The sequence below is a fragment of the Hylobates moloch genome, unplaced genomic scaffold (genome assembly GCF_009828535.3).
Source record: "Hylobates moloch isolate HMO894 unplaced genomic scaffold, HMol_V3 SCAFFOLD_14, whole genome shotgun sequence".
NCBI lineage: Eukaryota > Metazoa > Chordata > Mammalia > Primates > Hylobatidae > Hylobates > Hylobates moloch.
In genome coordinates this window covers 63,032,728-63,057,835 of record NW_026652289.1, presented here as the reverse complement: position 1 = coordinate 63,057,835, position 25,108 = coordinate 63,032,728, and the positions used below count along the sequence as shown (strand labels likewise).

General features: G+C 40.5%; 1 protein-coding gene and 1 pseudogene across 1 annotated transcript in view; both read right to left on the bottom strand.

Moving 5' to 3' along the window:
* DENND4A (DENN domain containing 4A) overlaps positions 1–25,108 on the bottom strand; it is a 143,576-nt gene that overhangs the window by 106,582 nt on the left and 11,886 nt on the right. The window contains exon 2 of the mRNA XM_032175165.2: positions 3,752–3,830. The gene's annotated coding sequence lies outside the window, so the exon portion shown is untranslated. The remainder of the gene's footprint in view (positions 1–3,751; positions 3,831–25,108) is intronic.
* LOC116482031 (dnaJ homolog subfamily B member 14-like) lies at positions 13,169–15,194 on the bottom strand (annotated as a pseudogene).

The window sequence follows — 25,108 nt, the reverse complement described above, 5'->3', positions numbered from 1 at the left end:
GGAGTCTCCTCTGAGAATTCGTAACAATAGGCCTATTCACACTTGGGTTTGGGGTTTGAACTTAAACCATATGGATGGTCCCAGGAAACTACAAACAAAGAAATTAATAATAAAAGCGCTCTCAGGTTGGCCAAGTGCGGTGGCTCATGCCTGTAATCCCAGCATTTTGGGAGGCCAAGGCGGGCAGATTACCTGAGGTCGGGAGTTCGAGACTAGCCTGACCAACATGGAGAAACCCCATCTCTACTAAAAATACAAAATTAGCCAGGCGTGGTGACACATGCCTGTAATCCCAGCTACTCGGGAGGCTGAGGCAGGAGAATCGCTTGAACCCAGGAGGAAGAGGTTGTGGTGAGCTGAGATCGCACCACTGCACTCCAGCCTGGGCAACAAGAGCAAAACTCTGTCTCAAAAAGAAAAAAAAAAAAAGTGTTCCCAAGCTAGTGATACCCCTTGAAAAGTAAAACAGTTCTTGAGGGTACAGTCTCAACCCAGGTTTTCCACAAAGCCCAGTGGAAGACAAGTTCCTGTTCCAAAAACTACAAAAACACACACACAAAAATCTACCAGAAGTAAGTCTCAGCAGATATATCAAAGAGAAGAATTTCAAATAATAAAAGTAGGTAAGAGAGTATAACAGTAATGCATGCTTACAACAGAGTCAAAGAAAAAATACACAAAATAGAATCTATCACATATTTGCAGTCTCCTTAGGTTGTCTGGTATCACTTAATTTTATGTATTTATTTATTTTTGAGACAGGGTCTCGCTCTGTTGCCCAGGCTGAAATGGAGTAGTGCAAACATGGCTCACTGCAGCCTTGACCACCTGGGCTCAAGCAATCCTCCTGCCTCAGCCTCCCGTGCAGCTGGGACCACAGGTGTGCACCACCACGCCTGGCTGGTTTGTTTTTGTTGTAGAGATAGAGTCTCATTTTGTTGCCCAGGCTGGTCTTAAATTCCTGGGCTCAAGAGATTCTCCCACCTCAGCCTCCCAAAGTGTTGGGATTACAGGCATGAGCCACCATACCCAACCTATTTGTTTCTTTAACTAGGAGAATACATTCCATAGTACCGTCATTATTTATATACCACTATTAGAGGAAAAAAGTTTAATCTAAAACAATTTCCCAGAGTTTGTTTTATGTTAGACATAGTTCCAATAAGTGCAAAGAAAAGATTCCATGGACAAATAAATTAGGTATACACACTATAGGTCTCTTTGGATACTTACTATATATATATAAAAATACTAAATCCTCAGCAGTCTTTTGATAAAGGTAGCAGATAAACTTTGCTTAACTCAGGATTCCCAAGCCTATTTGAACAATGAACCACATTTTCCCACTTAACAACTAGAAACAACCCTAAGAAAATGCTAGTTTATAGTAAACAACCCTCCCTTGTAGACCATAAAATCACAGGGCAAAGATATTCTTATGTAGTATATACTTGTTTATAATATAATTATTAACATTTTTCATCAAAATCCCAAAACTCATTTAATTTTCTATATTGCTAATGTCATCCGTTTTCAGAATTCATGACACATTTCTTGGAATCTGTATTCATCGCTCAAATATACTCTAAGTATTCCCACTATTTTCTTTAAAAATGAGACTAGGCCGGGCAAGGTGGCTCACGCCTGTAATCCCAGCACTTTGGGAGGACGAGGCGGGCAGATCACAAGGTCAGGAGTTCAAGACCAGCCTGGCCAATATGGTGAAACCCCCATTTCTAGTAAAAATAACAAAAATTAGCTGGGTGTGGTGGCATGTGCCTGTAGTCTCAGCTACTTGGGAGGCTGAGGCAGGAGAATTGCTTGAACCCAGGAGGTAGAGGTTGGAGTGAGCCGAGATCGCGCCACTGCACTCCAGCCTGGGTGACTGAGCGAGACTCCATCTGGAAAAAAAAGGAAAAAAAAAAAAAATGGGACTAAAGAAGGATTAAATGTTTCTACTTGTTTTATTTACATACTAATGGCACCTATGCAGTAATTTCCTTACATATAGGATTTCTACATATAATAAAGGGCTTAAGCTTTTCAGAAATGCCTCCTAGATGGACACTTAAAAAGAAAGTGCTAACAACCTGTTCTTTTGAGAAGGCTGTTAAATGCTGACTCATCACCCTCAGCTCATTGCGTACAAGTGCTCCAAAAAAAAGAGCAGTTTTACCCAATTGACCATCTATTTATTTAAGAAAGTTGCAGAATAACAAAAGCACTTTTGTGTTTAACTTTTTTTCTCCAGTTCATTAGTCTTTGAAAACAATTTTTAAAGGGCTGCATAGTATTTTATTTTATGGATATACCATTTTTGACCTATGTGCTTACTGTAGATCATTTATTACTTCTACTTATTTTGCTAATTTTTTTTTAAAGGGTACAATGAATAATCTTGATAAACCTCTGGATACAACTCTAGTATTTCTTCAGGATACATTTATTGAAATAGAATTATTAGGTCAAAGGTTATATCAGCCTTTATGTGCTTTCATGTGTGCATGAATTTTATATTATAAGCTCTAAATACACATAACCTTAAAAATTACTCTGGTAAAATATTTTCATTCCATCATAATGAAGAAACTAAAACATCCTCCTTTTTCCTAGACACTAACTTTATGTTATTTAAACTAAAGCATGGCCAGGCGTGGTGGCTCATGCCTGTAATCCCAGCACTTTGGAAGGCCAAGGCGGGCAGATCACTTGAGGTCAGGAGTTCGAGACCAGGATGGCCAACACGGTGAAACCCCGTTTCTACTTAAAATACAAAAAATTAGTGGGGCATGGTGGTGCATGCCTGTAATCCCAGCTACTCAGGAGGCTGAGGCAGGAAAATTGCTTGAACCTGGGAGGCGGAGATTGCAGTGAGCTGAGATCACGCCACTGCACTCCAGCCTGGGCAAGAGCGAGACTCTGTCTCAAAATAATAAATAAATAAATAAACAAACTAAAGCAGGCAAACTAAAGCGGATAGTCACTATTGCATAAAATAGTTTTATGTCTTGCTACATAGTAAGAAGGGTAAGAGGCCGGGCAGAGTGGCTCATCCCTGTAATCCCAGCACTTTGGGAGGCCGAGATGGGCAGATCACTTGAGGTCAGGAGTTCAAGACCAGCCTGGCCAACATGGTGAAACCTCGTTTCTACCAAAAATACAAAAATTAGCCAGGCATGATGGTGCATGCCTATGATCCCAGCTACTCGAGAGGCTGAGGAACAAGAATCACCTGAACGCTGAAGGCAGAGGTTGCAATGGGCCAAGATCAACGCCACTGCACTCCAGCCTGGGCAACAGAGGGAGGCTCTGTCTCAAAAAAAAAAAAAAAAAGGGAAAGAGAAGAGACATAGTATTATCATGAAAACATATATTTAATAAGTTTTTTTGAGAACTACCACCATATCCTCGGAAATAAAATTCCTTTTCATTAGCTCTTTTGGGTATTTTTCACAAAATTTAATAATTTGAACTCATTTACAATAGAACACAAGAAATAACTACTAAAAAGGAACCGTATTCTTTACATTGAAGATTTTGTCTCTAATAAATGGTGTTGAATTAATAGTGATCCAAGGCATATCTTGAGACATCTTTCCATGAATTACTTTGTATCATTTGTTATCCATAATTATTATCTGGAGAATATATTCCAAATTATTAAGACTTCTGGAAAATTAAGGTTTCACTGTGTTTGACACAGAAAATAGCTAACTGAAACAAATCAAAATGAAAGCCAAAAACTACTTACACATTACCGAAAGTTTCTCTCTGAAAAAGATGACAGATTTCAATGTGTGAACTCCGCAGCCTCAGAGTTTGAGAAATAACTGTATTGAAAAGAGTAAGAATTGGACTTAAATTCATTCTAATCAAGTATTTCCCCCAATATGCCTGTGGATACTTAAGTTCTGTTAACAGCGATAATTACTAAACTGATTGCATTTATTGTTTTCTTATGGTTAAGAGCCAATAAGCAATTTTTAAAAACAAGATTTCAGTAAAGAATAAATATATACTTTAAAAACAAAACATGCTGAAGAGAGGCAATGAGAAAAAAAGAAAAAAACTAGCAGATAAGGGGGAGAAAAAGAAAGCAAGAAGAATAAATAAGGGTACAAAAGAGGAAATGTGTACAGGGCAAAGAGTGTGAGAAAGAACAACATGCCTATTTCTGGGGCACTGTGTACAGAGCCTCAATCACAGGGGAAAAATGTATATATTTAACATAATTCAAATATAGACTCAAGTAACTTCCATATAAAAAAAAGTTTCAAAGAAGTCAATACACAAAAGTACTTTCCCTTTATTACAAATTTCAAAGATACTACAGTCAGACTTCCATATCCATGAGTTCCACATCCATACCATGGATTGAAAAGATGGTTTTTTTGTTGTTGTTGTTGTTGTTTTTGAGACAAGAGTTTCGCTCTTGTTGCCCAGGCTGGAGTGCAGTGGCTCGATCTCGGCTCACCACAACCTCCACCTCCCGGGTTCAAGAGATTCTCCTGCCTCAGCCTCCCGAGTAGCCGGGATTACAGGCATGTGCCACCATGCCCAGCTAATTTTGTATTTTCAGTAGAGACTGGGTTTCTCCATATTGGTCAGGCTGGTCTCAAACTCCCAACCTCAGGTGATCTGCCTGCCTCGGCCTCCCAAAGTGCTGGGATTACAGGCATGAGCCACTGCACATGGACCGAAAAGATGTTTTTCAAAAACAATAAAAATAACAGACTGGGCTCAGTGGCTCATGTCTGTAATCCCAGCACTTTGAGAGCCAAGGCAGGAGGATTGCTTGAACCCAAGAGTTCAAAGCCAGCCTGGGCAATATAGTGAGACCCCCATCTCTAAAAAAAAAAAGAAAGTTAGTGCCAGGCAGGGTGGCACGTGCCTGTAGTCTCAGCTACTCAGGAGACTGAGGCACGAGAATCACTTGAGCCCAGGAAGCTGAGGCTGCAGTGAGCCCTGATCACACCACTGTGCTCCAGCCTGGGTAGCAGAGTAAAGCTCTATCTCCAATGAATGCATGAATGAATGAATGATACAACAAAAAATGTAATATAAATTTAACAAAATAATTTGGTATAACTATTCATATAGCATTTAATTGAATTAGGTATTATAAATAATCTAGAAGTGATTTAAAGTATACAGGAGGATGTGTGTAGATTATATGCAAATACCACACCATTTTACATAAGGGGCTTAAGTATATGTGGATTTTGGTATCCATCGGGTGGAGGTTAGGGGTATCCTGGAACTAATCCATGGAGGATACCAAGGGGCAAATGTACTTACATAGAATCATTTATATCAAATCTCACCAAGGAACCAAAGTCTTCTGAACAAGAGAATAAGCAATGTCATATTACGGAATTCAATATGCCAATATCAAATTTTGTTAAATTAAGTAATTCAGTAACTTGTAATTATGAGTCATTTTAAACGCTAGATGGAAAGATGATGCCACTGACAAAGTCTTAAGAGCCAGACCAACTGTATTGTACCAAGCACTATAGGTTAGCTTTAACACTGCACACATTCACACACAAAAGGAGTTTCAGTAAGAGTCAACAGTTTCTGCGGGGAAACAAGCTGCAGCACAGAAATCATAAGCACCTCAAGAGGAAGAAACCACAGCTTTAACCAACATGGAATATCTACTAACAACCAGGAAATAGGAGCAGCTACACCCAGACACAAGATTCATCTAACTTGGTTAAGTCCTTGACATGTGTGTGTCTATGAGAAGTGGAAGAGAAGGGGGTAAGGGCATAAACTGAGTCAAGAATTTAATAAATACCATGTACAGTGGCTCACATCTATAATCCCAGCACTTTGGGAGGTCGAGGCGTATGGATCACTTGAGCTCAGGAGTTTGAGACATGGCAAAATCCTGTCTCTACAAAAAAATACCAAAAGTAGCCAGGCGTGGTGGTACAGTCCTGTAGTCCTAGCTCCTTGGTGGGGCTGAGATGGGAGGATTGCTTGAGCCCAGGAGGTCGAGGCTGCAGTGAGCCTTGTTCACACCACTGCACTCCAGCCAGCCTGGGTGACCAAGCAAGACCTTGCCTCAAAAAAAAAAAAAAAAAAAAAAAAATTCGATAATGTCTTGAAATGGAGGGTGAAAAGAATGAAAGCAAAATAATATATTCATAATCTCATTACCTTTTGAACTGCTAAATATTGTCAGGATAGATATATGTATTTTTAAAATGAGGATGCCAAAAGTTCCCTGAAAAAATTTCAGGGAGTAAATATGGAATGGTAAACGTACTTTTCAAATATCTCTAAAATGTTACTGCTGACAGGTGGCAATGAAACAATGTAAATACTGACTTGCTGAAACATTTTTAAAAATTCAACATCAGTTGTCACAAAAATTTCTAGTAAAAATACTGTAGGTATATAGAAATACTTGTAAATTTTGAAAATTACAGTTATTTTATTGGTAGAATACCAGACTTATTTAGATGTAATTATGAATTATGAATGTGCTACAACCAATTTCAAATATATTTTCTGCTACATTGAGTTTCTTAATATAGTAAGAACACTGTTTTGACCATAACTCTGCCCCATTAAACTTAATATTTGTATCATTATTCTAAAAACAGGCCAGGTGCAATGGCTCATATCTATAATCCTAACACTTTGGGAGGTCAAGGCAGAAAAATCACTTGAGGCCAGGAGTTCAAGACCAGCCTGGGCAACACAGCAAGACCTCATCTGGACAAAAAAATAAAATCAGCTGAGCATGGTAGCTCACGCCTATGATCCCAGCACTTTGGGAGGCGGAGGCGGGAGGATCACTTGAGATCAGGGGTTTGAGACCAGCCTAGCCAACAGGGCGAAACCCCGTCTCTACTAAAAATACAAAAATTAGCTGGGCATGGAGGCATGTGGCTGTAATTCCAGCTACTCGGGAGGCTGAGACATGAGAACTGCTTGAACCCTGGAGGTGGAGGTTGCAGTGAGCAGAGATCATGCCACTGCACTCCAACCTGGGCAATAGAGCGAAACTCTGTCTCAAAAAAAAAACAATAATTAAATTTAATTTTAAAAAGAAATTTAAAAAAAATAACAAGTGGCCAGGCACAGTGGCCCATGCCTGTAATCCCAGCACTCTGGGAGACCGAGGCAGAAGGATCTCTTGAGTCAGGAGTTTGAGACCAGCCTGGGCAACATAGTGAGACCCCCATCTGTACAAAAATTTTAAAAATTTGCTGGGTGTGGTAGTGTGCACTATAGTCCCAGCTACTTGGAAGGCTAAGGTCGGAGGACTGCTTGAGCCCAGGAGGTTGAGGCTGCAGTGAGCCATGATGGCACCACTGCACTCCAGCCTGGGTGACAGAGCAAGACCCTGTCTCAAAGAAAAAAAAAAAGTAACATTTTCTTTGATGTTGAATTCACATTAGTATTCACAATAATATCAAATATTTCCATTCTGATGAATGAACTTCCAAAAACTTTAATTTTATTCCATGAATTGTACGAAAAAAAAGAACCATTATTAGAATTAACTGATTTTCTATTTGACACAGAAGATGAGACTGATACAAAACTGGCATCACTTAAGTGTTTGCAAAGTTCTTCTTCTGCTAATGAAGATAACACATCACAGCTATTGCCTTACTTTCTATATATGCACAAGAAAACCTGGAATAGAAAATTTATAAAAGCTATTTAGCAGAGCATCCTTTGATTGTAAATGAAAGTCATGCTCCACAAAGTGATATATGAATGTGCTTCCTGCAGCTACATGTGCTAAGCCATTATCTTTTAACACAGACTTCTTTAAATTGTTATTTTTAATTGAAACTTTTAGTTTGAGATAATTGTAGATTCACATTCAGTTGAAAGAAATAATAGAGATCTGGTATACCTTTCACCTCATTTTCTTCAAATGGTAACATCTTGCAAAACTATAGCACAGCTGTATTACTGACATTGATACAATTCACCTATCTCATCCTGATTTCCCCAGTTTTATTTGTATTCATCTGTGTGTGTGTTTAGTTCTATGCAGTTTTATCACATGTGCATAATACAACATATCCATCACCAAAATCAAGATACAGTACAGTTCCATTACAAGGATCCCTGGTATTGCCCTTTATAAGCACAGTTTTGTCACCATGTGCATAAAACCATGTATCCATTACCAAAGACAAGATGCAGCGCAGTTCCATCACAAGGGCCCCTAGTGTTGCCCTTTTATAAGCACACACACTGCCCTCCCCGCTTCACCCCACTATCCCTAATCCCTGTGGAGTGGTGTATTTTTATCACAAAGTACACACAGCCAATGAAATGCAAAGATATATTTCCAAAAACAATACTTTCTTACAAAATAGATGCAGAAACAAACCAAAGCACAAAGTATAAGCTTATTTGGCGTGTTGAAAGCCTTGTTGTTGGTCACATTTACTCAGGCATCCAGAACATTATACTTGAACATAATTAAACAAACATACAGGCCGGGCGCGGTGGCTCACGCCTGTAATCCCAGCACTTTGGAAGGCCAAGGCGGGTGGATCACGAGGTCAGGAGATTGCGACCACGGCGAAACCCCGTCTCTACTAAAAATACAAAAAATTAGCCGGGCGCGGTGGCGAGTGCCTGTAGTCCCAGCTACTCCGGAGGCTGAGGCAGGAGAATGGCGTGAACGCGGGAGGTGGAGCTTGCAGTGAGCCGAGATGGCACCACTGCACAAAACAAACAAACAAACAAACAAACATACAAATACAGTTGACTCTTGAACAACACTGATTTGAACTGTGCAGTTCCAGTTACACACGGTTTTCTTTTTTTTTGCAATAAATATGTCAGACCTCAGTATGGGCAATTTTGCATCTGCAACCAACTTGGATCAAAAATATGGTATTGTGGGACACGAAAGCTGCAAAAATAGAAGGCCAACTTTTTGTATCCACAAGTTCTGAACAGGCAACTGCGGGGCTTGAGTGGATTTTGGAATCCACAGGTGGTCCTGGAACTGATCCCCAGCAGACAGTGAGGGATACTACACACAGACATATATAGGCACACGAAAGATAAGGAGGGCAGAGACTGATCATCCATTAAATCCCAGTGAAAACCAATCTACTAAATTCTGAGATAAATTTTCCTATCCTGGCTAAGTTCCAGACTGAAAATAAGTGGACAACATAAAATAATGCTACAGAACTACAGTGAGGATTCCTACATATAAATAATGCTACAGAACTACAGTGAGGATTCCTACATATATAAGAACATTCTTATTAGGCCGGGCGCGGTGGCTCACGCTTGTAATCCCAGCACTTTGGGAGGCCGAGGCGGGTGGATCACGAGGTCAGGAGATCGAGACCACGGTGAAACCCCGTCTCTACTAAAAATACAAAAACTTAGCCGGGCGTGGTGGCGGGCGCCTGTAGTCCCAGCTACTCGGAGAGGCTGAGGCAGGAGAATGGCGTGAATCCGGGAGGCAGAGCTTGCAGTGAGCCGAGACTGCGCCACTGCACTCCAGCCTGGGTGACAGAGCGAGACTCCGTCTCAAAAAAAAAAAAGAACATTTTAAAAAAAGGAGTCTTATACTGTGTTCAGGGGCAACCCTGTCCCTCACCCAGAAATTAGGTTGCAGCTGAAGTAGCTGCTATTCCCTTGAGAATATGGATCTGTTCTAGACAGAATAAGAACAGACTGGAAATAACAGTGTTAATATACAGATACCTCTTGTTTCCAGACCGACTATAAACAATTCAAAGGCAGAAACTTTGTGCTCTACTTCTTTTGATTCTCTCACATGCATAGCAGTTATAAACACATGGTAGGTGTGTAAATATTTATTAAATGGATGAGGTCAGCACAGTAGAAAAAAATGAGAAAGTTAAAACACCATAGAATCATGGGATTTTAGAGCTAGGAAGGTCCTTGGAGATTTTGTTTCAAGTACCTTTATTATAATTGAACAAACTGAGGCATAAAAATTAACCAGCTTGCCTGTCTAACATACCGTATGTCTTACTTATTTATTCTCTCTCTTTCCACAAGATTGTAAGTTCCATGAGGGTACAGATTTTTGTTTTATTCACTGCTGCATAACCAGCACCTAGAATAGTACCTGGCAAATAGTATATGGTGAATATCTGTTAAATGAATGATTACTTATTTATTTGGGATAAAGTCTCATTCTGTCACCCAGGCTGGAGTGCAGTGGTGCAATTATAGCTCACTGCAGCCTCAAACTCCTGGGCCAAGCAATTCTCCTACCTTGGCTCACATAAAATGCTGGGATTACAGGCATGAACCACCTGTAATCCAATCAGGAATAATTTTTAAAATGCAAGTGATACCATTATCGAGTACCATGGGACAGTCAGAAGTAAAAGAATAGATGTAAACATAGAAACACAAATGCATTATTTAAATTTAGTGTTGAATGAAAACAGTAATCAGCAGAAAGGAATCTACAGCAAAATAGCATTTATATAAACTTAAAACATATATATTAAAGTTAGTATGATAGTTTTCAAAGACATTCAGGATGATATATTAGACATATTCAAATGGATAACTGTGAGGGAAAGGGAACTGGAGTGAAGACGAGAGATAAAGGAGAATAAAATAAAGCAGGGCTTCATACAGGTTAGTCACAAAAGTGTACCACGAAATGAAAAATGTGATGAAATCAGTTCTCTGTATCTGAGGTGCTCTTACCCCACTTCCTTCCAGAGAGAAATATGTAACCACTGGTTTCAGCAAAACTCAAATCAGTGTGGAGTGTAGTGGCACAATCATGGCTCACCTGGAGACCTCAGCCTCCTAAGTAGCTTTGGACTGCAAGCGCACACCACCACGTCTGGCTAATTTTTCTTTTTTTTTTTTTTTTTTTTTTTGGGTAGAGATGCGGTTTTGCCATGTTGCCCAGGCTGGTCTCGAACTCCTGGTCTTGAACTCCTGGGCTCAAGTGATCTGCCCGTGCTGGCATCCCAAAGTGTTGGGATAACAAGCATGAGCTACTACACCTAGCCTGTTTTTTGTTTTGTTTTGTTTTGTTTTGTTTTTTTACTTTTTAAAGTATAACACACATACAGAAAATGTACAACTCCAGGAATTATCACAAAATAAACACATCACCCATTACAAACACCTCGCAGGTCAAGAAATAGTACATTAACAGTAACAGGAAGCCCCCTCCAACCTTCCCAAAGAGAACCACTATCTTGAATGCTAACAGTAGATTAGTTTTTTTCTATTTCTGAACTTTTACATAAATGGAACATGGAAGGACATATAAAGTGTGCATTATTTTGGTCTAGCTTTTTTCATTCTACAATGCTTTTTGAGATTTGGCCATAGTCATATATAGCAGTTTGTTCATTTTCATTTCTGTATAGTTTTTCATTTTAAGAATACACAATTTTGCCGGGCTCAGTGGCTCATACCTGTAATCCCCAGCACTTTGGGAGGCAGAGGCAGGTGGACTACCTGAGGTTTGGAGTTTAGGACAAGCCTGGCCAACATAGTGAAACCCTGTCTCTACTAAAAAATACAAAAAAAAAAAAAAAATAGCCGGACATGGTGGTGGGCGCCTGTAATCCCAGCTCCTCGGCTGGCTGAGACAGGAGAATTGCTTGAACCCTGGAGGTGGAGGTTGCAGTGATCTGAGATCGTACCACCGCACTCTAGCCTGGGCAACAAGAGCAAAACTCTGTCTCAAAAAAAAAAAACAAACAAAAAAACCCCACAATTTTATGTATCCATTCTATTGTTAATTGACATTTGGCTGGTTTCCAATGTGAGGCTATTATAAATGATTACAAAGTCAGATATAAACTATTATGAGTTTTGATGCATATAAAAACACATAGATTTTTTAAAAAATAGCTAAGAATGAAATTCCTAGCATATAAGGTACACACACACACGTACACACACACACACACACACACTCAACTGTGGTAGGGCTTAATGCCAAACTGTTTTCCAAAATTGTTATAGTAAGACCTTATATTTGGTGAGTAAGATGGCTTAGAAATAAATAAAAACCTTTTTTCCTCCACAAACATAAACATTCCTCTGACTGAGCTCTCTAAAATACTGATTTGTTGTTCCTGTTTTAATTCATTGCTGAATACAACTATATGAAAACTATAAAATGTAGTAAGGTATAGCAGCTACATGCTCTGAAATCACTTCAGCCAAATTAAAATCCTGGTTCTATCCAGCATTAGATTATCAGATACGCAAATAAGCTCATGGCTTGGGTATTTCAAAATAAGGGACCAAAAAAAGTATAAATTCCATTCAAATAATTTGATGTAAATCACTTAATGAGGTACTCGTCCTTTTAAAAAACCAGAAATTTGCTGAGTTTGCTTATCTTTTGCTTATTTTATGGTTTGGTATTGATTTTTTTTTTCATTTTAGCAGTTTTATTCAACAGATGCCATAAATTAACTACATTCAGAAAAAAAATTTAAACAAAGAACAAAGCCACCCTATCTAGCATTCTCTCACTCACAAAGAAGTACCAAAGATATGTTTATGTTCCATTAACCGAGTATGAAGCAAATTCATTAAAATATTACAACTGCTAAACACAGAAGACTAGAAATCAAATAGTTTCATATTCAGTATACAGGCACCAAAAACTTCAATTTCCAGCTGTTTTTTTTTCTAATTCATAATATGGAATTACTTACAAGGAGCTTATTCCTATAGGATTAATTCAGTTACTCAACGGTGAATAGATTTTAGCTCAGAATTTTTAAAGGATGACTTGCTTTAAGTTACTATTCTACCTGCTGCTGCTCTATTTCTGCTTACACTTGTATGTGGCCAAACAGATCATGCTCTGATCAGATAAGTATACTGTAATCTACTTATATGTTTAGGAGTTGGCATAGGGTTAAAAGGCACAAAGCTGTATTTTAGTACTCATTTTTCTTTTTTTTTTTTTGAGACGGAGTCTTGCTTTGTCGCCCAGGCTGGAGTGCAGTGGCGCAATCTCGGCTCACTGCAAGCTCCGCCTCCTGGGGTTCACACCATTCTCCTGCCTCAGCCTCTCCGAGTAGCTGGGACTACAGGTGCCCGCCACCACGCCCGGCTAATTTTTTTGTATTTTTAGTAGAGACGGGGTTTCACTGTGGTCTCGATCTCCTGACCTCCTGATCCGCCCGCCTCGGCCTCCCAAAGTGCTGGGATTACAAGCGTGAGCCACCGCGCCCGGCCATCATTTTTCTTATTACTTATTTGTAGAAGAACTTCTTTGGATCCTGCTTAAATGATCACCAAGAAACTGCAAATTCCTATGGGGGAAAATGTGAGTCCTCGTCATAAATTTTAGCAGCCCTTCAAGGACATACACATCAAAATTTGGTGGCCTTTAAAGTACTGGAATCGTAAATGACATAACTACACTTTACTGTTGAAGACTCTTTTAGTTTAATATTTATAGCCATTTCCTCATATTTTCTTTAAAATCTATCAGTATAGCATTTCATTTCTATGCATGTATATATATAGTAATTCATAAAACTAGCAAAATGATATTCTACATCAGTTCATTTATTTCAATATATATTTTGGAATATAACGGCAATATTAAAAATATCAAGTCCCTCTAAGCTGATAATACTATAAGATTTTACACAAAGTTAAAGTTTTTGTTTTTTCTTTTTGAAAAAGTTTCACTGTTTAAAGTCCACATATTTGCCACCTTGATAAGGAAAATGTAAATGTGTCACATAACATTTATTCCATCAATTTAAACTGAATGAATCATGGAGCAAAACACTAAAAGAATTTAAATAAAAAAGCAGCAACCTGTATGTACACGAAATGATCATTCCATAAATATTTACATGACAAGGGAAAAAAATGGAGAATTACTAAAACTGGAAATTGCTACAGGTGTGATAATCCTTTCTCAAGACATTTTAGTTAGGAATCATGTAAGCTTTTAAAATGAAAATAATTGTAGAAGCGTAACTAAAATATTCCATTTTAGTTTTCAGTTAGTATTTAAAAGAGCCAGTAGGTCATAAACAGTCCAAGATTTCAGGAACCAACTATTCAGTTTAGTTTTCAGTATCAGATCTTTTCCTTCATCTCTCATGATGAAACTAAACTTACAGAAAAAATAAAGAGCACGCTAAAAGGTATAAATAAAAATTCCAGTTCATCCTCCTTTACAAAGACTGGTAAGCCGCTCTAATTCTTTATAGCTGTCCATGCTCAAGGCATCTGCCTTCCTTCGGAGTCGATCACGACAGTATACTTTTGCTGCATACTGCATATCTGTTTTTTGTTGTCTTTCTTACCAGCAGTTATTTCGAATATTAGTCACATAATCTTCCTCCACACTCTTTTCTGCCTTTTGTAATAATATTCCTTTATATTCATTTTTAAAGTCTTTGCTGACATAATAAAAAACACCCAAGTTTTCTGTCTGCATTTTAATAGTTTGTCCTGTTACAGATCTGGGATATAAGGAATAAGGAGGATTAGAGACCATCAACTGGCTTAATGACACGAGGATCAATACAATTATGGGCATCAGCTGGATAAACACAGAAAAACCTCCATCTCCTCTTTTCTCTTTCATGTCCACTATGTCGATGCTGATGTTGTTGGCTATAACCAGCTCTTCCATTTGAAAAAGAATGTACACTACCTGAAGGAAATCCACCCCCAAAAAATATATTAAACAAGTCTTCTGGAGTTATATCAGCCTCACAACCTCCATGGAAATTAAATCTGCCATTGTTTTGGCGGTTACATGCTTGTTCTTCATTGCCCGTGAGGTCATACTGTTTTCGCTTTTCTGGATTACTTAAAACAGCATAAGCATTTCCAATCTTTTTAAAAGCATCTGTTGCTCTAGGTGCATGGTTTTTGTCTGGATGAAACTTCAAAGCAAGCTTTCTATAAGCTTTTTTCAAATCTTCATCACCAGCATCTTTTGTAACTCCAAGTACTTCATAGTAATTTTTACATTTGTTTATGCGCTGCCCGAGGGCAGTGGGTAGCGCTTCTCCTCCTTCTGCAGGAAGCGCTGGGCCTTCTCACAGTTGCCGGCATTCAGGGCCTCCCGGGCGATCTCGACACATTTCTCAGCCTCATCCCTGTTCCCCTCCATAGCTTGCTCCTTCGATTTTATTTTCAATTACATTAGCAACACCATTATCACTTCAATGTTTGGTGATTTAAAGGTCTAGAGATAGGAAATCATGACTCCGATTCTCTCATTCACTCATCTGACAAATATTTACTGAATATTGAAATGGACATGTATCAGTTTTATTTTTGACCATGTAGCATTTGAACTCCCTTTCTATGTTTAGAAAATCTGCCACTGTATGTATCTTATAAAAAAGGCTGGATGTCCGAACCAGTCATGAAAGCGGAAAAAGACCAGATATTTGGCCAGGCATGGTGGCTCATACCTGTAATCCCAGCACTTTGGGAGGCCAAGGCGGGCAGATCATGAGGTCAGGAGTTTGAGACCAGCCTGACCAATATGGTGAAACCCTGTCTCTACTAAAAATACAAAAATTAGCTGGGCATGGTGGCACCCGCCTGTAATCCCAGCTACTCAGGAGGCTGAGGCAGGAGAATCGCTTGAACCTGGGAGGCAGAGGTTGCAGTGAGCCGAGATCGCGCCACTGCACTCCAGCCTGGGTGACAGAGCAAGACTCCATCTCAAAAAAAAAAAAGATTGATTCGATTCATTCTCAGGGCTGTTTCCACCATGTGAGGATACACGAAGTCAGCAGTCTGCCACCCAAAAGTGGACCCTCACCAGAACCTGACCTTGCTGGCACCTTGATCTCGGACCTCCAGACTTGAGAACCGTGGGAAATCAATTTCTATTGTTTCTAAGCAAAAAAGAAAATCATTCTTAGAGCAGTGATATACAGCACCTAGTGGCAATGCTCCAGCAATGGCATCCAGTGGCATCAACGGTGTGTTCAACAGGAAAAGCATATGGCATAATTTTGGCTATGGTCTAGCCCTGAGGTTTGTTTCATATTTGTTCTCTGAGTCTGGTTCTCTAGTCTTCTAGTCATTTCTGTAAGCCAACCAATATGCTTCCAATAAATTCCTTTTCTTTTGGTTCAGCTAACCAGAATTAATTTCTGTCATTTGCAACCAAAAATCCTAAAATGGTACCTCTACCATGTGCCAGGGTCTGGAGAACCAGGCACTAAAACACAACGACAAATGAGACATGACCCTGCCTTACAGGGGTTTAATAGAGAAGGCAGACAAGAAAACAAGCAATATAATACGTGATAAGTCTATAACAGGGGTAATCACAGGAAGCACAAGAAGGACACACAGCTTAGGCTTGAGGAGTCAAAAAAGAAAGACATCATCTAAATTCTGAAATATCAGTAGGTGATAGAGAAGAGATGGAAGGGGATTCCACATAAAAGGAGGAACAAGCACAAGGGATATCACCTTTTCTTTACTCATCATTTCCTTCCTGGACAGTATCAAAAGTATATTTGAATATACCTCGATAAAGTTAGAGGGAAACATATTTGAAAGATAAAAGTGACAAAAGGAAGACTGGTCACTTTTGTCGCTTTTATCACAAACCTCATGCTTCAAACATACACATACCACTGCTGTCGCCTCCACAAATCTGGCTAAAACTACTTTCCTTCTCTCCTTCTCATCTCAGTCACTTCTCAGAACAGTCAACCTGGGCTTTTTAGGGGTTTTTTTGTTTATTTGTTTTTGGTTGGTTGATTATTTTTAATGGGGTGGAGGAGGAATCATGAATGAGTGGATAAAGGAATTGAAAAGAGAAGTAAAGGTGTTAATCAACTGTAATCAGGGTAGTGAAGCACAAGGCATTCTGCCAACTGCCCACACTGGTTTTGCTTAACAGTAGGTACAATTTTATGAAGAAAAATACTGATATGAAATGTTTTATTGGCTGGGCGTGGTGGCTCATGCCTGTAATCCCAGCACTTTGGAGGCCAAGGTTGGCGGATCACTTGAGGTCAGGAGTTCGAGACCAGCTTGGCCAACATGATGAAACCCTGTCTCTACTAAAAATAAAAAAATTGGCCAGGCACAGTGGCTCATGCCTGTAATCCCAGCACTTTGGGAGGCCAAGGAGGGTGGCTCACCTGAGGTCAGGAATTTGAGACCAGCCTGACCAACATGGAGAAACCCAGTCTCTACTAAAAATACAAAATTAGCCAGGTGTGGTGACGCATGCCTGTAATCTCAGCTACTCAGAAGGCTGAGGCAGGAGAATAGCTTGAACCTGGGAGGTGGAGGTTGCAGTGAGCCCAGATTAAGCCACTGCACTCCAGCCTGGGCAACAAGAGCGAAACTCCATCTCAAAAAAATTAAAATAAAAAATAAAAAAATTAGCCAGGCATGGTGGTGTGCACCTGTAATCCCAGCTACTTGGGAGGCTGAGACAGGAGAATCGTTTGAACCTGGGAGGCAGAGGTTGCTGAGTGAGCTGAGATCGTGCCACTGCACTCCAGCCTGGGCAGCAAAGCGAGACCCTGTCTCAAAAAAATAAAATAAAAATAAAAATAAACTGTTTTATAAAATAACCTATATATGCTATTTTCTCTAAAATTATAAAATTTCAGAATGACATTGATTTTAGAGATTATGTTTTAAAATTACATTAGGCTTATACAATGTATTATTTTTGCTTTTTTAAAAAACATTTTTATGGATACTTAATAGTTTTACATATGTTTACTTTTTTTTTTTTTTAAGAGACAAGGTTTCACTCTGTTACCCAGGCTGGAATGTAGTGGCACAATTATAGCTCGCCTTAACTTCGAACTCCTTGGCTCAAGCAATCCTCCTGCCTCAGCCTCCCAAGTAGCCACCACACACAGCCCATATGTTTACTTTAATAAAAAATATGCACTTCAGAAGCTTTATAAGCTCTACCATTTTCAGTCATCCACTGCATGAAGGTCCAGGCTTATACAGGAAAAACTACCATAAAAGTAAACTAACAAACCAACCACTATTAGAAAAATTTGAGACCCCATCTCTACAAAAAAAATTTTTTAATTAGCTGGGCATGATTTCTCATGCCTGTGGTCCCAGCTACTCAGGAGGCTGAGGTGGGAGGTTTGCTTGAGCCCCAGAGGTCAAGGCTATAGTGAGCTATGATCACACCACTGCACTCCAGCCTGGGGACACAGCGACACCCTGCCTCAAAAAGAAAAGAAAAGAGGCCAGGCATGGTGGCTCACGCCTGTAATCACAGCACTTTGGGAGGCTGAGGCAGGCAGATCACCTGAGGTCAGGAGTTCGAGACCAGCCTGGCCAACATGGAGAAACCCTGTCTCTACTAAAAATACAAAATTAGGCTGGGCGCGGTGGCTCACGCTTGTAATCCCAGCACTTTGGGAGGCCGAGGCGGGCGGATCACGAGGTCGGGAGATCGAGACCACGGTGAAACCCCGTCTCTACTAAAAATACAAAAAAAAAAAAAATTAGCCGGGCGTGGTGGCGGGCGCCTGTAGTCCCAGCTACTCGGAGAGGCTGAGGCAGGAGAATGGCGTGAACCCGGGAGGCGGAGCTTGCAGTGAGCCGAGATTGCGCCACTGCACTCCAGCCTGGGCGATAGAGCGAGACTCCGTCTCAAAAAAAAAAAAAACAAACAAAAATTAGCCAGGTGTGGTGATGCATGCCTGTAATCCCAGCTACTTGGGAGGCTGAGGCAAAAGAATCACTCGAACCTGGGAGGTGAAGGTTGCAGTGAGCCAAGATCACGCCACTGCACTCCAGCCTGGGTGACAGTGCAAGACTCCTCAAAAAAAAAAAAAAAAAAAAATGCAATAAAGGAATCTGAAAGCAAATGATCAGTGACATCTCATTCCCAATTCCCAAAATGACATCAAAATTATATAACAAAAAGTGATTTGAGTATTCTACAATGTACAACTGCCTCTTGAAAAAGGCAATAATTACTACTGTGTGAAGGACAGGGATGAAAAAAGTTTTAGTTTAAGTTTCATTAAGTTAAATGGGGTAAAAATTCACTTCAGTCATACTGAACCATTTACAGTTTCCCCCTTTACACAACTCCATGCCACCTTTGCAAATTCAGTTCCTCCTATCAGACTATCTCTATTCCAATGGTCAACTGCTATGTAATATTGGAGATCTGTTCTTCGAAGCCTTCCTTCCTGTTTTCTCCATGAGAGACTGTCATTCTCTTTTCGTATGATTCTAGAGTATCTTGTATATATCTCTACTATGATTATCCCATTAATACTCTAATTATTTCTTTGAACATCTATTCTTCTCAACTAGATTATGCACTGAGAGTAAGCAATGTTACACCCCCATCTCTGTAAATATCTGTTTTAGCACACTCCCTGGCAGAGAAGAGGCAGTCAATAAATGTTTGCTAAATAAAGAATGATGTGATGTATTAATGGTATTAATATTAGGTTAAAGAAGGTATATATCATCATACACATATGCTCATAAAATAATATGACTCAAACTTCCAATTCTGTATGCAGAAGCTAATCACCTCCATTGTTTTTTACTTAAAAAAGGGAGACATTTTTAGTCTTCACAATAATCATGTATAGATTGGGGATGAAATAATTTTAAGTTTCCTACTATATATGAAGCCACTGAGCAGTATCTTTTTTATTTCATAAAAATCATAATTTTCTTAATCATTAAGTATCCCTTTGTATCCACCACCTTTTAGAAAGTCTATTTACCTACACATCTATCCTCTGAGAATTGTATGCCCTGTATCATTCCCCTTCCATAAAAATCGGGCCTGAAAGCCATGTTTTATGAACCTTTGGCTTCATCGGCCACAGCTGATTAGACCAGACAGAGATACCTGCTTCAAACTCAATTTTCTTCCAGAGGTTCAGAATGAAATCACAGAACCACGAGCGAATATATGAATTTAAGAGTTAGAAGACATGTCCAGCCATGTGCAGTGGTGAAAGACAACATGCAAAGTAAGAAAAATGAAGTGGAAAAGCAGGAAGACTCAGAGAAATCATGCTACCCCAGGGTAGTAAGAAAATAGCTGCATGGGGCGGGGCACGGTGGCCTGTAATCCCAGCACGTTGGAAGGCCGAGGCAGGAGGATCACTTGAGGCCAGGAGTTCGAAGCCAGCCTGGACAACATAGTGAAACCCCATCTCTACTAAAAATACAAAAATGAGCCGGCCATGGTGGCATGTGCCTGTAATCCCAGCTACTCAGGAGGCTGAGGCAGGAGAATCACTTGAACCCAGGAAGTGGAGGTTGCAGTGAGCCGAGATCGCACCACTGCACTCCAGCCTGGGCGACAGAGTAAGACTCTGTCTCAAAAAAAAGAAAGAAAAGAAAATAGCTGCCTGGGTTATAAATTTCCAGTTCCTGATTTCCCTTCCCCTTCATGAGTCTTGGCTGTACTTCTATCATTGGGTACTGTGAAAACTCCAGCATCTTTGCCTAATGGGAACTAATTTCCCTTTTTTGGGTAAGCCAGGTTACATTTATTAAATTACAAATAATTTTTTTTTTAAGACAGAGTCTTACTCTGTTGACCAGGCTGGGGTGCAATGCCACGATCTCAGCTCACTGCAACCTCCACCTCCCAGGTTCAAGCGATTCTCCAGCCTCAGCCTCCCAAGTAGCTGGGATCACAGGCACGGACCGCCACGCCTGGCTAATTTTTGTATTTTTAGTACAGATGGGGTTTCGTCACGTTAGCCAGGCTGGTCTCGAACTGCTCATCTCAAGTGACCCGCCTGCCTTGGCCTCCCAAAGTACTAGCATTACAGGTGTGAGCCACTGCACTGGGCCACAAACAAAAAAATTGATTAAACAAACCTCAAAAAAGAAAAGCAAAATATCAGTTAATCAAGGAAGCAAAAAAAAAGTTTTGTTTAAAAAAATGGCTGTTAGGCTGGGCACAGTGGCTCACACCTGTAATCCCAACACTTTGGGAGGCCAAAGTGGGCAGATCACGAGGTCAGGAGTTCGAGACCAGCCTGGCCAATACAGTGAAATCCTGTCTCTACTAAAAATATAAAAAGTTAGCTGGGCATGGTGGGATGCGCCTGTAGTCCCAGCTACTGGAAGGCTGAGGCAGGAGAATCGCTTGAACCCGGAGGCAGAGGTTGCAGTGAGCTGACATCAGGCCAATGCACTCCAGCCTGGGCGACAGAGGGAGACTCCATATCAAAAGAAAAAAAGGCCGTTAAGCTGGTATCTTCAGATATTCCTCAGCACAATAAAATTAAAAATATTCACCAAACCTAGCAGGTTCAAACAATATTCTATAAATCCAACTTCAGTGTAGTTATGAGTGAGTATGAATAAAATTGTATTACAAAGTTCTGGTGTCCAGAAAAAATGACAGATTAATAGGGAATTTCTTAGACTTTATCTGAACAAATTATTTTTTAAAGAAAAATAGTATCAGTTACTACAATTTTGACCAAAAAGGGGGTGAGGTTTTTCTTCTCTGGTGATAACAGCCAGTCTTATCTAACAAGCCAAAGTAACATTCTATAGTTTTCCCCACCCATCTACACCCATTTATCTTAAAAACATGACATTTCAGAGTCCTCAACTAAAATACTCAGTGGTAAAATACAGTGACCTAAAAAAAAAAAAAAAGCATTCCCCAGTGCCACAGTCATTACAGCTATACCTCAGAAATACTATATGTTAGGTTCCACATCACTACAATAAAGCCAATATCACAATAAAGGAAGTCACATTAATTTTTTGGTTTCCTAGTGCATATAAAAAGTTATGTTGCAGGCCGGATGCAGTGGCTCGCGCCTGTAATCCCAGCACTTTGAGAGGCCGAGGCGGGCGGATCACGAGGTCAGGAGATCGAGACCATCCTAGCTAACAGTGAAACTCTGTCTCTACTAAAAATACAAAATTATCTGGGCATGGTGGCACACGCCCGTAATCCCAGCTACTCAGGAGGCTGAGGCAGGAGAATCGCTTGAACCTGGGAGGCAGAGGTTGCAGTGAGCCGAGATCATGCCACTGCACTCCAGCCTGGGTGACACAGCGAGAGTCCGTATCAAAAAAAAAAAAGAAAGCTATGTTGCTTTCAGCTCAGAGGAGGCCAACGTGCAACTTTCTTCAGTTGTCCCAAATCTGGGTTCACCTGACACCAGCTGCCTCCACCATGCCACCAAAGTTCAACCTCAATGAGATCAAAGTTGTATACCTGAGGTGCACCAGGGGTGAATTCAGTGCCACATCTGTGCTGGTCCCCAAAGACTGGTTCCCTAGGTCTGTCTCCAAAAACAGTTGGTGATGACATTGCCAAAGCAACTGATGACTGGGAGGGTCTGAAGATAACTGTAAAACTGACTGTTCAGAGCAGACAGGCCCAGACTGAGGTGGTACCTTCTGCCTCTGCACTGATCATCAAAGCCCTCAAAGAAGCACCAAGAGACAGAAACAGAAAAACATTAAACTAAGTGGAAATACCACTTTTGATGAGGCTGTCAACATTGATCGACAGATGCGGCACCTATCTTTAGCCAAAGAACTCTGGAACCATTAAAGAGATCCTGGGGACTGCCCAGTCTATGGGCTGCAATGCTGATGGCTGCCATCCTCATGGCATCATAGACAACATCAACAGTGGTGTGGTGGAACGCCCAGCTAGTTAAGAAGCACAACGAAAAATATTTCAAAAAAGGATCATTCGACAACTAAAAGAAAAACATTATACCATAGTCTAAGTATGCAATTGCATTACATCTAAAAAAAAAAAGTACATATCTTAATTTTAAAATACTTATGGTAAAAAATGCTAACAATCATGGGAGCCTTCAGCAAGTGGTAATCTTTTTGCTGATGGAGGGTCTTGCCTAGAGATGTTGATGGCTGCTGACTGATCAGTGTAGTGGTGGCTAAAGGTTCAGGTGGCTGTGGCAATTTCTTAAAAGAAGACAACGAAATTTGCCACATTGATTGACTCTTCCTTTCATGAAAGATTTCTCTGTAGCATGCGATGCTGTTTGGTAGCATTTTACCCACAGTAAAACTTATCCCAGAGTGCTGGGATTACAGGCATGAGCCACTATGCCCGGCTTGTTCCCAGGTTTAAAACAAGACAAACTGGCCGGGCGCGGTGGCTCACGCTTGTAATCCCAGCACTTTGGGAGGCCGAGGCGGGCGCATCACGAGGTCAGGAGATTGAGACCACGGTGAAACCCCATCTCTACTAAAAATACAAAAAAAATTAGCCGGGCGTGGTGGCGGGCGCCTGTAGTCCCAGCTACTCGGAGAGGCTGAGGCAGGAGAATGGCGTGAACCCGGGAGGCGGAGCTTGCAGTGAGCCGAGATCGCGCCACTGCACTCCAGCCTGGGCGACAGAGCGAGACGCCGTCTCAAAAAAAAAAGCAAACAAAAAAAGACAAACTTACAAGTGAAACTGGCCAGTCTCACGTAATTAAAGCTTAGCAAGATTGGGAAAATCTACATGTGAACAGCAAGTTCAGAGATGAAAACAAAACAAACAGTACTTTTATGAAATTTTCCAAGATTATATAGTTCTAGTATTCAGAAAAAATGAAAAATGTTAAATTTAGAGTAAAACAAAGGTTTATGAAAAATTAAATACTGACTGCCATAAAAAGGATTTTAGGGCCCCACAAGGTGGTGCATGCCTACAGTTTCAGCTACTCAGAAGGCAGAGACAGTAAGATGGCTTGAGCCCAGGAATTTGAGGCCAACCTGGGGAATATGGCGAGACCGCATGTCTAGAATAAATAAATAAAAATTAGAAGAAAAAAAAAACTTTGTTAATCTCGAGATACAAATTCAAGAGAAGGAAAAAGGCCAGGTTCAGTGGCTCACACCTGTAATCCCAGCACTTTGGGAGGCCAAGGCGGGTGGATCGTCTGGGATCAGGAGTTCAAGACCATCCTGGCCAGCATTGTGAAACCCCATCTCTACTAAAAATACAAAAATTAGCCAGGCATGGTGGTGCGCACCTATAATCCCAGCTACTCGGGAGGCTGAGGCAGGAGAATCGCTTGAACCTGGGAGGCAGAGGTTGCAGTGAGCCAAGATTGCACCCCAGCCTGGGAGATAGAGTAAGACTCTGTCTCAAAAAAAAAAAAAAAAAAAAAAAAAAAAAAGAGAAGGAAAAAAAGCTGTTTTTTTGTTTTGTTTTGTTTTTAAAGACAAGAAACTGTTGCTGAGGCTGGGGTGTGTGGCACAATCATAGCTCACTGCTGCCTCCAACTCCTGGGCTCAAGTGATCCTCCCACCTCAGCCTCTACAGGGGAACACTACCATGCCTGGCTAGCTGGTGTTTTTTGTTTGTTTGTTTTTGAGAAAGAGTCTCACTCTGTCACCCAGGCTAGAGTGCAGTAGCGTGATCTCAGCTCACTGCAACGTCTGCCTCCTAGGATCAAGCAATTCTTGTGCCTCAGTCTGCCAAGTAGCTGGGATTACAGGCATATACCACCACGCCCAGCTAATTTTTGTATTTTTAGTAGAGATGGGGTTTTGCCATGTTGGCCAGGCTGGGATTACAGGTGTGAGCCACAGTGTCTGGACTTTATTTATTTTTTTATTTTTGGAGAAATGGGGTCTAGCTATGTTGCCCAGGCTAGTCTCAAACTCCTGGGCTCAAGTGATCCTCCTGCCTTGGCCTCCCAAAGCACTGGGATTACAGGCATGAGCCATCACACCTAGCAGGAAAAAAAAAAAGGTTAAGTAAAGATTTATTGTAACTGTTTACAACAATGGAAGAAGGCAGAGGTATCAATAATTTTTAATGACATATTGCGGGCTCGAGAGATCCGTCCACCTTGGCCTCCCAAAGTGCTGGGATTACAGGTGTGCACCACCCGGCTAGGCCCATTCTGTGCTCTTGTTCAACCTTTCTCTATAACATGCTTTCATTTATGCCCGAATAAAAAAATACAGTCTTAGTACAGCTACCTCCCTCATGCCTTAATCCAAAAGAGGAAAGGCTAGTTAAATGCTACAATACAGATTAAATGAAGATTAAAAGTAAGTAAAGGGCATTCCTAGAGTTTAAACAGTGCTATTAATAAGAAAAGTATGCTGAATTTTGAATAAGCAACTAATTAAGTGGTACAATTAA